Source organism: Onthophagus taurus, chromosome 6, assembly GCF_036711975.1.
Source record: "Onthophagus taurus isolate NC chromosome 6, IU_Otau_3.0, whole genome shotgun sequence".
Classification (NCBI taxonomy): Eukaryota; Metazoa; Arthropoda; class Insecta; order Coleoptera; family Scarabaeidae; genus Onthophagus; species Onthophagus taurus.
The window spans coordinates 25,649,303-25,665,324 of record NC_091971.1 but is presented as its reverse complement, the minus strand read 5'-3'; positions in this window follow the sequence as shown (position 1 = coordinate 25,665,324).

The window sequence follows — 16,022 nt, the reverse complement described above, 5'->3', positions numbered from 1 at the left end:
AAACATGGCTCAGAACGGCGTATAACGTCATAATATCACGTTTTGGGCACATTTTGTTTTTTATCTCCAACATGCTCCAAGATGTCATTTGGCGCCTGAATATCACAAATATGGTCAACAGAATTATCGGAACCGAAAGTGATAGAAAGTTCAAACATGGCTCAAAACGGCGTATAACGTCATAATATCACGTTTTGGGCACATTTTGTTTTTTATCTCCAACATGCTCCAAGATGTCATTTGACGCCTGAATATCACAAATACGGTCAACAGAATTACCGGAACCGAAAGTGATAGAAAGTTCAAACATGGCTCAAAACGGCGTATAACGTCATAATATCACGTTTTGGGCACATTTTGTTTTTTATCTCCAACATGCTCCAAGATGTCATTTGGCGCCTGAATATCACAAATATGATCAACAGAATTACCGGAGCCAAAAGTGATAGAAAGTTCAAACATGGCTCAGAACGGCGTATAACGTCATAATATCACGTTTTGGGCACATTTTGTTTTTTATCTCCAACATGCTCCAAGATGTCATTTGGCGCCTGAATATCACAAATATGATCAACAGAATTACCGGAGCCAAAAGTGATAGAAAGTTCAAACATGGCTCAGAACGGCGTATAACGTCATAATATCACGTTTTGGGCACATTTTGTTTTTTATCTCCAACATGCTCCAAGATGTCATTTGACGCCTGAATATGACAAATATGGTCAACAGAATTACCGGAACCAAAAGTGATAGAAAGGTCAAACATGGCTCAGAACGGCGTATAACGTCATAATATCACGTTTTGGGCACATTTTGTTTTTTATCTCCAACATGCTCCAAGATGTCATTTGGCGCCTGAATATCACAAATATGGTCAACAGAATTATCGGAACCGAAAGTGATAGAAAGTTCAAACATGGCTCAAAACGGCGTATAACGTCATAATATCACGTTTTGGGCACATTTTGTTTTTTATCTCCAACATGCTCCAAGATGTCATTTGACGCCTGAATATCACAAATACGGTCAACAGAATTACCGGAACCGAAAGTGATAGAAAGTTCAAACATGGCTCAAAACGGCGTATAACGTCATAATATCACGTTTTGGGCACATTTTGTTTTTTATCTCCAACATGCTCCAAGATGTCATTTGGCGCCTGAATATCACAAATATGATCAACAGAATTACCGGAGCCAAAAGTGATAGAAAGTTCAAACATGGCTCAGAACGGCGTATAACGTCATAATATCACGTTTTGGGCACATTTTGTTTTTTATCTCCAACATGCTCCAAGATGTCATTTTGCGCCTGAATATCACAAATATGATCAACAGAATTACCGGAGCCAAAAGTGATAGAAAGTTCAAACATGGCTCAGAACGGCGTATAACGTCATAATATCACGTTTTGGGCACATTTTGTTTTTTATCTCCAACATGCTCCAAGATGTCATTTGACGCCTGAATATGACAAATATGGTCAACAGAATTACCGGAACCAAAAGTGATAGAAAGGTCAAACATGGCTCAGAACGGCGTATAACGTCATAATATCACGTTTTGGGCACATTTTGTTTTTTATCTCCAACATTCTCCAAGATGTCATTTGGCGCCTGAATATCACAAATATGGTCAACAGAATTATCGGAACCGAAAGTGATAGAAAGTTCAAACATGGCTCAAAACGGCGTATAACGTCATAATATCACGTTTTGGGCACATTTTGTTTTTTATCTCCAACATGCTCCAAGATGTCATTTGACGCCTGAATATCACAAATACGGTCAACAGAATTACCGGAACCGAAAGTGATAGAAAGTTCAAACATGGCTCAAAACGGCGTATAACGTCATAATATCACGTTTTGGGCACATTTTGTTTTTTATCTCCAACATGCTCCAAGATGTCATTTGGCGCCTGAATATCACAAATATGATCAACAGAATTACCGGAGCCAAAAGTGATAGAAAGTTCAAACATGGCTCAGAACGGCGTATAACGTCATAATATCACGTTTTGGGCACATTTTGTTTTTTATCTCCAACATGCTCCAAGATGTCATTTGGCGCCTGAATATCACAAATATGATCAACAGAATTACCGGAGCCAAAAGTGATAGAAAGTTCAAACATGGCTCAGAACGGCGTATAACGTCATAATATCACGTTTTGGGCACATTTTGTTTTTTATCTCCAACATGCTCCAAGATGTCATTTGAGGCCTGAATATCACAATAATGGTCAACAGAATTATCGGAACCGAAAGTGATAGAAAGTTCAAACATGGCTCAGAACGGCGTATAACGTCATAATATCACGTTTTAGGCACATTTTGTTTTTTATCTCCAACATGCTCCAAGATGTCATTTGGCGCCTGAATATCACAAATATGATCAACAGAATTACCGGAGCCAAAAGTGATAGAAAGTTCAAGCATGGCTCAGAACGGCGTATAACGTCATAATATCACGTTTTGGGAACATTTTGTTTTTTATCTCCAACATGCTCCAAGATGTCATTTGACGCCTGAATATCACAAATATGGTCAACAGAATTATCGGAACCGAAAGTGATAGAAAGTTCAAACATGGTTCAGAACGGCGTATAACGTCATAATATCACGTTTTGGGCACATTTTGTTTTTTATCTCCAACATGCTCCAAGATGTCATTTGGCGCCTGAATATCACAAATATGATCAACAGAATTACCGGAACCAAAAGTGATAGAAAGGTCAAACATGGCTCAGAACGGCGTATAACGTCATAATATCACGTTTTGGGCACATTTTGTTTTTTATCTCCAACATGCTCCAAGATGTCATTTGGCGCCTGAATATCACATATATGGTCAACAGAATTACCGGAACCGAAAGTGATAGAAAGTTCAAACATGGCTCAGAACGGCGTATAACGTCATAATATCACGTTTTGGGCACATTTTGTTTTTTATCTCCAACATGCTCCAAGATGTCATTTGGCGCCTGAATATCACAAATATGATCAACAGAATTACCGGAACCAAAAGTGATAGAAAGGTCAAACATGGCTCAGAACGGCGTATAACGTCATAATATCACGTTTTGGGCACATTTTGTTTTTTATCTCCAACATGCTCCAAGATGTCATTTGACGCCTGAATATCACAAATACGGTCAACAGAATTACCGGAACCGAAAGTGATAGAAAGTTCAAACATGGCTCAAAACGGCGTATAACGTCATAATATCACGTTTTGGGCACATTTTGTTTTTTATCTCCAACATGCTCCAAGATGTCATTTGGCGCCTGAATATCACAAATATGATCAACAGAATTACCGGAGCCAAAAGTGATAGAAAGTTCAAACATGGCTCAGAACGGCGTATAACGTCATTATATCACGTTTTGGGCACATTTTGTTTTTTATCTCCAACATGCTCCAAGATGTCATTTGACGCCTGAATATCACAAATATGGTCAACAGAATTACCGGAACCAAAAGTGATAGAAAGTTCAAACACGGCTCAAAACGGCGTATAACGTCATAATATCACGTTTTGGGCACATTTTGTTTTTTATCTCCAACATGCTCCAAGATGTCATTTGAGGCCTGAATATCACAAATATGATCAACAGAATTATCGGAACCGAAAGTGATAGAAAGTTCAAACATGGCTCAAAACGGCGTATAACGTCATAATATCACGTTTTGGGCACATTTTGTTTTTTATCTCCAACATGCTCCAAGATGTCATTTGAGGCCTGAATATCACAAATATGGTCAACAGAATTATCGGAACCGAAAGTGATAGAAAGTTCAAACATGGTTCAAAACGGCGTATAACGTCATAATATCACGTTTTGGGCACATTTTGTTTTTTATCTCCAACATGCTCCAAGATGTCATTTGGTGCCTGAATATCACAAATATGATCAACAGAATTACCGGAACCAAAAGTGATAGAAAGTTCAAACATGGCTCAGAACGGCGTATAACGTCATAATATCACGTTTTGGGCACATTTTGTTTTTTATCTCCAACATGCTCCAAGATGTCATTTGACGCCTGAATATCACAAATACGGTCAACAGAATTACCGGAACCGAAAGTGATAGAAAGTTCAAACATGGCTCAAAACGGCGTATAAAGTCATAATATCACGTTTTGGGCACATTTTGTTTTTTATCTCCAACATGCTCCAAGATGTCATTTGGCGCCTGAATATCACAAATATGATCAACAGAATTACCGGAGCCAAAAGTGATAGAAAGTTCAAACATGGCTCAGAACGGCGTATAACGTCATTATATCACGTTTTGGGCACATTTTGTTTTTTATCTCCTATATGCTCCAAGATGTCATTTGGCGCCTGAATATCACAAATATGGTCAACAGAATTATCGGAACCGAAAGTGATAGAAAGTTCAAGCATGGCTCAAAACGGCGTATAACGGCAAAATATCACGTTTTGGGCACATTTTGTTTTTTATCTCCAACATGCTCCAAGATGTCATTTGGCGCCTGAATATCACAAATATGATCAACAGAATTACCGGAACCGAAAGTGATAGAAAGTTCAAACATGGCTCAGAACGGCGTATAACGTCATAATATCACGTTTTGGGCACATTTTGTTTTTTATCTCCAACATGCTCCAAGATGTCATTTGACGCCTGAATATCACAAATACGGTCAACAGAATTACCGGAACCAAAAGTGATAGAAAGTTCAAACATGGCTCAAAACGGCGTATAACGTCATAATATCACGTTTTGGGCACATTTTCTTTTTTATCTCCAACATGCTCCAAGATGTCATTTGGCGCCTGAATATCACAAATATGATCAACAGAATTACCGGAGCCAAAAGTGATAGAAAGTTCAAACATGGCTCAGAACGGCGTATAACGTCATAATATCACGTTTTGGGCACATTTTGTTTTTTATCTCCAACATGCTCCAAGATGTCATTTGACGCCTGAATATCACAAATATGGTCAACAGAATTATCGGAACCGAAAGTGATAGAAAGTTCAAACATGGCTCAAAACGGCGTATAACGTCATAATATCACGTTTTGGGCACATTTTGTTTTTTATCTCCAACTTGCTCCAAGATGTCATTTGGCGCCTGAATATCAAATATATGGTCAACAGAATTACCGGAGCCAAAAGTGATAGAAAGTTCAAACATGGCTCAAAACGGCGTATAACGTCATAATATCACGTTTTGGGCACATTTTGTTTTTTATCTCCAACATGCTCCAAGATGTCATTTGAGGCCTGAATATCACAAATATGGTCAACAGAATTATCGGAACCGAAAGTGATAGAAAGTTCAAACATTGCTCAAAACGGCGTATAACGTCATAATATCACGTTTTGGGCACATTTTGTTTTTTATCTCCAACATGCTCCAAGATGTCATTTGGCGCCTGAATATCACAAATATGGTCAACAGAATTATCGGAACCGAAAGTGATAGAAAGTTCAAACATGGCTCAAAACGGCGTATAACGTCATAATATCACGTTTTGGGCACATTTTGTTTTTTATCTCCAACATGCTCCAAGATGTCATTTGACGCCTGAATATCAAATATATGGTCAACAGAATTACCGGAACCAAAAGTGATAGAAAGTTCAAACATGGCTCAAAACGGCGTATAACGTCATAATATCACGTTTTGGGCACATTTTGTTTTTTATCTCCAACATGCTCCAAGATGTCATTTGGCGCCTGAATATCACAAATATGATCAACAGAATTACCGGAGCCAAAAGTGATAGAAAGTTCAAACATGGCTCAGAACGGCGTATAACGTCATAATATCACGTTTTGGGCACATTTTGTTTTTTATCTCCAACATGCTCCAAGATGTCATTTGGCGCCTGAATATCACAAATATGATCAACAGAATTACCGGAGCCAAAAGTGATAGAAAGTTCAAACATGGCTCAGAACGGCGTATAACGTCATTATATCACGTTTTGGGCACATTTTGTTTTTTATCTCCAACATGCTCCAAGATGTCATTTGACGCCTGAATATCACAAATATGGTCAACAGAATTATCGGAACCGAAAGTGATAGAAAGTTCAAACATGGCTCAAAACGGCGTATAACGTCATAATATCACGTTTTGGGCACATTTTGTTTTTTATATCCAACATGCTCCAAGATGTCATTTGGCGCCTGAATATCACAAATATGGTCAACAGAATTATCGGAACCGAAAGTGATAGAAAGTTCAAACATGGCTCAAAACGGCGTATAACGTCATAATATCACGTTTTGGGCACATTTTGTTTTTTATCTCCAACATGCTCCAAGATGTCATTTGACGCCTGAATATCAAATATATGGTCAACAGAATTACCGGAACCAAAAGTGATAGAAAGTTCAAACATGGCTCAAAACGGCGTATAACGTCATAATATCACGTTTTGGGCACATTTTGTTTTTTATCTCCAACATGCTCCAAGATGTCATTTGGTGCTTGAATATCACAAATATGATCAACAGAATTACCGGAACCCAAAGTGATAGAAAGTTCAAACATGGCTCAGAACGGCGTATAACGTCATAATATCACGTTTTGGGCACATTTTGTTTTTTATCTCCAACATGCTCCAAGATGTCATTTGGCGCCTGAATATCACAAATATGGTCAACAGAATTATCGGAACCGAAAGTGACAGAAAGTTCAAACATGGCTCAAAACGGCGTATAACGTCATAATATCACGTTTTGGGCACATTTTGTTTTTTATCTCCAACATGCTCCAAGATGTCATTTGACGCCTGAATATCAAATATATGGTCAACAGAATTACCGGAACCAAAAGTGATAGAAAGTTCAAACATGGCTCAAAACGGCGTATAACGTCATAATATCACGTTTTGGGCACATTTTGTTTTTTATCTCCAACATGCTCCAAGATGTCATTTGGTGCCTGAATATCACAAATATGATCAACAGAATTACCGGAACCAAAAGTGATAGAAAGTTCAAACATGGCTCAAAACGGCGTATAACGGCAAAATATCACGTTTTGGGCACATTTTGTTTTTTATCTCCAACATGCTCCAAGATGTCATTTGGCGCCTGAATATCACAAATATGATCAACAGAATTACCGGAGCCAAAAGTGATAGAAAATTCAAACATGGCTCAGAACGGCGTATAACGTCATAATATCACGTTTTGGGTGCATTTTGTTTTTTATCTCCAACATGCTCCAAGATGTCATTTGGCGCCTGAATATCACAAATATGGTCAACAGAATTATCGGAACCGAAAGTGATAGAAAGTTCAAACATGGCTCAGAACGGCGTATAACGTCATAATATCACGTTTTGGACACATTTTGTTTTTTATCTCCTATATGCTCCAAGATGCCATTTGACGCCTGAATATCACAAATATGGTCAACAGAATTATCGGAACCGAAAGTGATAGAAAGTTCAAGCATGGCTCAAAACGGCGTATAACGGCAAAATATCACGTTTTGGGCACATTTTGTTTTTTATCTCCAACATGCTCCAAGATGTCATTTGGCGCCTGAATATCACAAATATGGTCAACAGAATTACCGGAGCCAAAAGTGATAGAAAGTTCAAACATGGCTCAAAACAGCGTATAACGTCATAATGTCACGTTTTGGGCACATTTTGTTTTTTATCTCCAACATGCTCCAAGATGTCATTTGGCGCCTGAATATCACAAATATGATCAACAGAATTATCGGAACCGAAAGTGATAGAAAGTTCAAACATGGCTCAAAACGGCGTATAACGTCATAATATCACGTTTTGGGCATATTTTGTTTTTTATCTCCGACATGCTCCAAGATGTCATTTGGCGCCTGAATATCACAAATATGATCAACAGAATTACCGGAGCCAAAAGTGATAGAAAGTTCAAACATGGCTCAAAACGGCGTATAACGTCGTAATATCACGTTTTGGGCACATTTTGTTTTTTATCTCCAACATGCTCCAAGATGTCATTTGGCGCCTGAATATCACATATATGGTCAACAGAATTACCGGAACCGAAAGTGATAGAAAGTTCAAACATGGCTCAGAACGGCGTATAACGTCATTATATCACGTTTTGGGCACATTTTGTTTTTTATCTCCAACATGCTCCAAGATGTCATTTGGCGCCTGAATATCACAAATATGATCAACAGAATTACCGGAACCAAAAGTGATAGAAAGGTCAAACATGGCTCAGAACGGCGTATAACGTCATAATATCACGTTTTGGGCACATTTTGTTTTTTATCTCCAACATGCTCCAAGATGTCATTTGGCGCCTGAATATCACATATATGGTCAACAGAATTACCGGAACCGAAAGTGATAGAAAGTTCAAACATGGCTCAGAACGGCGTATAACGTCATAATATCACGTTTTGGGCACATTTTGTTTTTTATCTCCAACATGCTCCAAGATGTCATTTGGCGCCTGAATATCACAAATATGATCAACAGAATTACCGGAACCAAAAGTGATAGAAAGGTCAAACATGGCTCAGAACGGCGTATAACGTCATAATATCACGTTTTGGGCACATTTTGTTTTTTATCTCCAACATGCTCCAAGATGTCATTTGGCGCCTGAATATCACATATATGGTCAACAGAATTACCGGAACCGAAAGTGATAGAAAGTTCAAACATGGCTCAGAACGGCGTATAACGTCATAATATCACGTTTTGGGCACATTTTGTTTTTTATCTCCATCATGCTCCAAGATGTCATTTGGCGCCTGAATATCACAAATATGATCAACAGAATTACCGGAACCAAAAGTGATAGAAAGGTCAAACATGGCTCAGAACGGCGTATAAGGTCATAATATCACGTTTTGGGTGCATTTTGTTTTTTATCTCCAACATGCTCCAAGATGTCATTTGGCGCCTGAATATCACAAATATGGTCAACAGAATTATCGGAACCGAAAGTGATAGAAAGTTCAAGCATGGCTCAAAACGGCGTATAACGGCAAAATATCACGTTTTGGGCACATTTTGTTTTTTATCTCCAACATGCTCCAAGATGTCATTTGGCGCCTGAATATCACAAATATGGTCAACAGAATTATCGGAACCGAAAGTGATAGAAAGTTCAAGCATGGCTCAAAACGGCGTATAACGGCAAAATATCACGTTTTGGGCACATTTTGTTTTTTATCTCCAACATGCTCCAAGATGTCATTTGGCGCCTGAATATCACAAATATGATCAACAGAATTACCGGAGCCAAAAGTGATAGAAAGTTCAAACATGGCTCAGAACGGCGTATAACGTCATAATATCACGTTTTGGGCACATTTTGTTTTTTATCTCCAACATGCTCCAAGATGTCATTTGGCGCCTGAATATCAAATATATGGTCAACAGAATTATCGGAACCGAAAGTGATAGAAAGTTCAAACATGGCTCAGAACGGCGTATAACGTCATAATATCACGTTTTGGGCACATTTTGTTTTTTATCTCCAACATGCTCCAAGATGTCATTTGACGCCTGAATATGACAAATATGGTCAACAGAATTACCGGAGCCAAAAGTGATAGAAAGTTCAAACATGGCTCAAAACGGCGTATAACGTCATAATGTCACGTTTTGGGCACATTTTGTTTTTTATCTCCAACATGCTCCAAGATGTCATTTGGCGCCTGAATATCACAAATATGGTCAACAGAATTATCGGAACCGAAAGTGATAGAAAGTTCAAACATGGCTCAAAACGGCGTATAACGTCATAATATCACGTTTTGGGCATATTTTGTTTTTTATCTCCAACATGCTCCAAGATGTCATTTGGCGCCTGAATATCACAAATATGATCAACAGAATTACCGGAGCCAAAAGTGATAGAAAGTTCAAACATGGCTCAGAACGGCGTATAACGTCATAATATCACGTTTTGGGCACATTTTGTTTTTTATCTCCAACATGCTCCAAGATGTCATTTGACGCCTGAATATGACAAATATGGTCAACAGAATTACCGGAGCCAAAAGTGATAGAAAGTTCAAACATGGCTCAAAACGGCGTATAACGTCATAATATCACGTTTTGGGCACATTTTGTTTTTTATCTCCAACATGCTCCAAGATGTCATTTGGCGCCTGAATATCACAAATATGATCAACAGAATTATCGGAACCGAAAGTGATAGAAAGTTCAAACATGGCTCAAAACGGCGTATAACGTCATAATATCACGTTTTGGGCACATTTTGTTTTTTATCTCCAACATGCTCCAAGATGTCATTTGGCGCCTGAATATCACAAATATGGTCAACAGAATTATCGGAACCGAAAGTGATAGAAAGTTCAAACATGGCTCAAAACGGCGTATAACGTCATAATATCACGTTTTGGGCACATTTTGTTTTTTATCTCCAACATGCTCCAAGATTTCATTTGGCGCCTGAATATCAAATATATGGTCAACAGAATTACCGGAACCAAAAGTGATAGAAAGTTCAAACATGGCTCAAAACGGCGTATAACGTCATAATATCACGTTTTGGGCACATTTTGTTTTTTATCTCCACCATGCTCCAAGATGTCATTTGACGCCTGAATATCAAATATATGGTCAACAGAATTACCGGAACCAAAAGTGATAGAAAGTTCAAACATGGCTCAAAACGGCGTATAACGTTATAATATCACGTTTTGGGCACATTTTGTTTTTTATCTTCAACATGCTCCAAGATGTCATTTGAGGCCTGAATATCACAAATATGGTCAACAGAATTATCGGAACCGAAAGTGATAGAAAGTTCAAGCATGGCTCAAAACGGCGTATAACGGCAAAATATCACGTTTTGGGCACATTTTGTTTTTTATCTCCAACATGCTCCAAGATGTCATTTGGCGCCTGAATATCACAAATATGGTCAACAGAATTATCGGAACCGAAAGTGATAGAAAGTTCAAGCATGGCTCAAAACGGCGTATAACGGCAAAATATCACGTTTTGGGCACATTTTGTTTTTTATCTCCAACATGCTCCAAGATGTCATTTGGCGCCTGAATATCACAAATATGATCAACAGAATTACCGGAGCCAAAAGTGATAGAAAGTTCAAACATGGCTCAGAACGGCGTATAACGTCATAATATCACGTTTTGGGCACATTTTGTTTTTTATCTCCAACATGCTCCAAGATGTCATTTGGCGCCTGAATATCAAATATATGGTCAACAGAATTATCGGAACCGAAACTGATAGAAAGTTCAAACATGGCTCAGAACGGCGTATAACGTCATAATATCACGTTTTGGGCACATTTTGTTTTTTATCTCCAACATGCTCCAAGATGTCATTTGACGCCTGAATATGACAAATATGGTCAACAGAATTACCGGAGCCAAAAGTGATAGAAAGTTCAAACATGGCTCAAAACGGCGTATAACGTCATAATGTCACGTTTTGGGCACATTTTGTTTTTTATCTCCAACATGCTCCAAGATGTCATTTGGCGCCTGAATATCACAAATATGGTCAACAGAATTATCGGAACCGAAAGTGATAGAAAGTTCAAACATGGCTCAAAACGGCGTATAACGTCATAATATCACGTTTTGGGCATATTTTGTTTTTTATCTCCAACATGCTCCAAGATGTCATTTGGCGCCTGAATATCACAAATATGATCAACAGAATTACCGGAGCCAAAAGTGATAGAAAGTTCAAACATGGCTCAGAACGGCGTATAACGTCATAATATCACGTTTTGGGCACATTTTGTTTTTTATCTCCAACATGCTCCAAGATGTCATTTGACGCCTGAATATGACAAATATGGTCAACAGAATTACCGGAGCCAAAAGTGATAGAAAGTTCAAACATGGCTCAAAACGGCGTATAACGTCATAATATCACGTTTTGGGCACATTTTGTTTTTTATCTCCAACATGCTCCAAGATGTCATTTGGCGCCTGAATATCACAAATATGATCAACAGAATTATCGGAACCGAAAGTGATAGAAAGTTCAAACATGGCTCAAAACGGCGTATAACGTCATAATATCACGTTTTGGGCACATTTTGTTTTTTATCTCCAACATGCTCCAAGATGTCATTTGGCGCCTGAATATCACAAATATGGTCAACAGAATTATCGGAACCGAAAGTGATAGAAAGTTCAAACATGGCTCAAAACGGCGTATAACGTCATAATATCACGTTTTGGGCACATTTTGTTTTTTATCTCCAACATGCTCCAAGATTTCATTTGGCGCCTGAATATCAAATATATGGTCAACAGAATTACCGGAACCAAAAGTGATAGAAAGTTCAAACATGGCTCAAAACGGCGTATAACGTCATAATATCACATTTTGGGCACATTTTGTTTTTTATCTCCAACATGCTCCAAGATGTCATTTGGCGCCTGAATATCACATATATGGTCAACAGAATTACCGGAACCGAAAGTGATAGAAAGTTCAAACATGGCTCAGAACGGCGTATAACGTCATAATATCACGTTTTGGGCACATTTTGTTTTTTATCTCCAACATGCTCCAAGATGTCATATGGCGCCTGAATATCACAAATATGATCAACAGAATTACCGGAGCCAAAAGTGATAGAAAGTTCAAACATGGCTCAGAACGGCGTATAACGTCATAATATCACGTTTTGGGCACATTTTGTTTTTTATCTCCAACTTGCTCCAAGATGTCATTTGGCGCCTGAATATCAAATATATGGTCAACAGAATTATCGGAACCGAAAGTGATAGAAAGTTCAAACATGGCTCAAAACGGCGTATAACGTCATGATATCACGTTTTGGGCACATTTTGTTTTTTATCTCCAACATGCTCCAAGATGTCATTTGAGGCCTGAATATCACAAATATGGTCAACAGAATTACCGGAACCCAAATGATAGAAAGTTCAAACATGGCTCAGAACGGCGTATAACGTCATAATATCACGTTTTGGGCACATTTTGTTTTTTATCTCCAACATGCTCCAAGATGTCATTTGGCGCCTGAATATCACAAATATGGTCAACAGAATTATCGGAACCGAAAGTGATAGAAAGTTCAAACATGGCTCAAAACGGCGTATAACGTCATAATATCACGTTTTGGGCACATTTTGTATTTTATCTCCAACATGCTCCAAGATGTCATTTGAGGCCTGAATATCACAAATATGGTCAACAGAATTATCGGAACCGAAAGTGATAGAAAGTTCAAACATGGCTCAAAACGGCGTATAACGTCATAACATCACGTTTTGGGCACATTTTGTTTTTTATCTCCAACATGCTCCAAGATGTCATTTGGCGCCTGAATATCACAAATACGGTCAACAGAATTACCGGAACCAAAAGTGATAGAAAGTTCAAACATGGCTCAAAACGGCGTATAACGTCATAATATCACGTTTTGGGCACATTTTGTTTTTTATCTCCCACATGCTCCAAGATGTCATTTGGCGCCTGAATATCACATATATGGTCAACAGAATTACCGGAACCGAAAGTGATAGAAAGTTCAAACATGGCTCAGAACGGCGTATGACGTCATAATATCACGTTTTGGGCACATTTTGTTTTTTATCTCCAACATGCTCCAAGATGTCATTTGGCGCCTGAATATCACAAATATGATCAACAGAATTACCGGAACCCAAATGATAGAAAGTTCAAACATGGCTCAGAACGGCGTATAACGTCATAATATCACGTTTTGGGCACATTTTGTTTTTTATCTCCAACATGCTCCAAGATGTCATTTGAGGCCTGAATATCACATATATGGTCAACAGAATTACCGGAACCGAAAGTGATAGAAAGTTCAAACATGGCTCAGAACGGCGTATAACGTCATAATATCACGTTTTGGGCACATTTTGTTTTTTATCTCCAACATGCTCCAAGATGTCATTTGGCGCCTGAATATCAAACATATGGTCAACAGAATTACCGGAACCAAAAGTGATAGAAAGTTCAAACATGGCTCAAAACGGCGTATAACGTCATAATATCACGTTTTGGGCACATTTTGTTTTTTATCTCCAACATGCTCCAAGATGTCATTTGGCGCCTGAATATCACAAATACGGTCAACAGAATTACCGGAACCAAAAGTGATAGAAAGTTCAAACATGGCTCAAAACGGCGTATAACGTCATAATATCACATTTTGGGCACATTTTGTTTTTTATCTCCAACATGCTCCAAGATGTCATATGGCGCCTGAATATCACAAATATGATCAACAGAATTACCGGAGCCAAAAGTGATAGAAAGTTCAAACATGGCTCAGAACGGCGTATAACGTCATAATATCACGTTTTGGGCACATTTTGTTTTTTATCTCCAACATGCTCCAAGATGTCATTTGAGGCCTGAATATCACAAATATGGTCAACAGAATTACCGGAACCCAAATGATAGAAAGTTCAAACATGGCTCAGAACGGCGTATAACGTCATAATATCACGTTTTGGGCACATTTTGTTTTTTATCTCCAACATGCTCCAAGATGTCATTTGGCGCCTGAATATCACAAATATGGTCAACAGAATTATCGGAACCGAAAGTGATAGAAAGTTCAAACATGGCTCAAAACGGCGTATAACGTCATAATATCACGTTTTGGGCACATTTTGTTTTTTATCTCCAACATGCTCCAAGATGTCATTTGAGGCCTGAATATCACAAATATGGTCAACAGAATTATCGGAACCGAAAGTGATAGAAAGTTCAAACATGCCTCAAAACGGCGTATAACGTCATAATATCACGTTTTGGGCACATTTTGTATTTTATCTCCAACATGCTCCAAGATGTCATTTGAGGCCTGAATATCACAAATATGGTCAACAGAATTATCGGAACCGAAAGTGATAGAAAGTTCAAACATGGCTCAAAACGGCGTATAACGTCATAATATCACGTTTTGGGCACATTTTGTTTTTTATCTCCCACATGCTCCAAGATGTCATTTGGCGCCTGAATATCACATATATGGTCAACAGAATTACCGGAACCGAAAGTGATAGAAAGTTCAAACATGGCTCAGAACGGCGTATAACGTCATAATATCACGTTTCGGGCACATTTTGTTTTTTATCTCCAACATGCTCCAAGATGTCATATGGCGCCTGAATATCACAAATATGATCAACAGAATTACCGGAGCCAAAAGTGATAGAAAGTTCAAACATGGCTCAGAACGGCGTATAACGTCATAATATCACGTTTTGGGCACATTTTGTTTTTTATCTCCAACATGCTCCAAGATGTCATTTGGCGCCTGAATATCACAAATATGATCAACAGAATTATCGAAACCAAAAGTGATAGAAAGGTCAAACATGGCTCAGAACGGCGTATAACGTCATAATATCACGTTTTGGGCACATTTTGTTTTTTATCTCCAACATGCTCCAAGATGTCATTTGGCGCCTGAATATCACATATATGGTCAACAGAATTACCGGAACCGAAAGTGATAGAAAGTTCAAACATGGCTCAGAACGGCGTATAACGTCATAATATCACGTTTTGGACACATTTTGTTTTTTATCTCCAACATGCTCCAAGATGTCATTTGGCGCCTGAATATCACAAATATGATCAACAGAATTACCGGAACCAAAAGTGATAGAAAGTTCAAACATGGCTCAGAACGGCGTATAACGTCATAATATCACGTTTTGGGCACATTTTGTTTTTTATCTCCAACATGCTCCAAGATGTCATTTGACGCCTGAATATGACAAATATGGTCAACAGAATTACCGGAACCAAAAGTGATAGAAAGGTCAAACATGGCTCAGAACGGCGTATAACGTCATAATATCACGTTTTGGGCACATTTTGTTTTTTATCTCCAACATGCTCCAAGATGTCATTTGGCGCCTGAATATCACATATATGGTCAACAGAATTACCGGAACCGAAAGTGATAGAAAGTTCAAACATGGCTCAGAACGGCGTATAACGTCATAATATCACGTTTTGGGCACATTTTGTTTTTTATC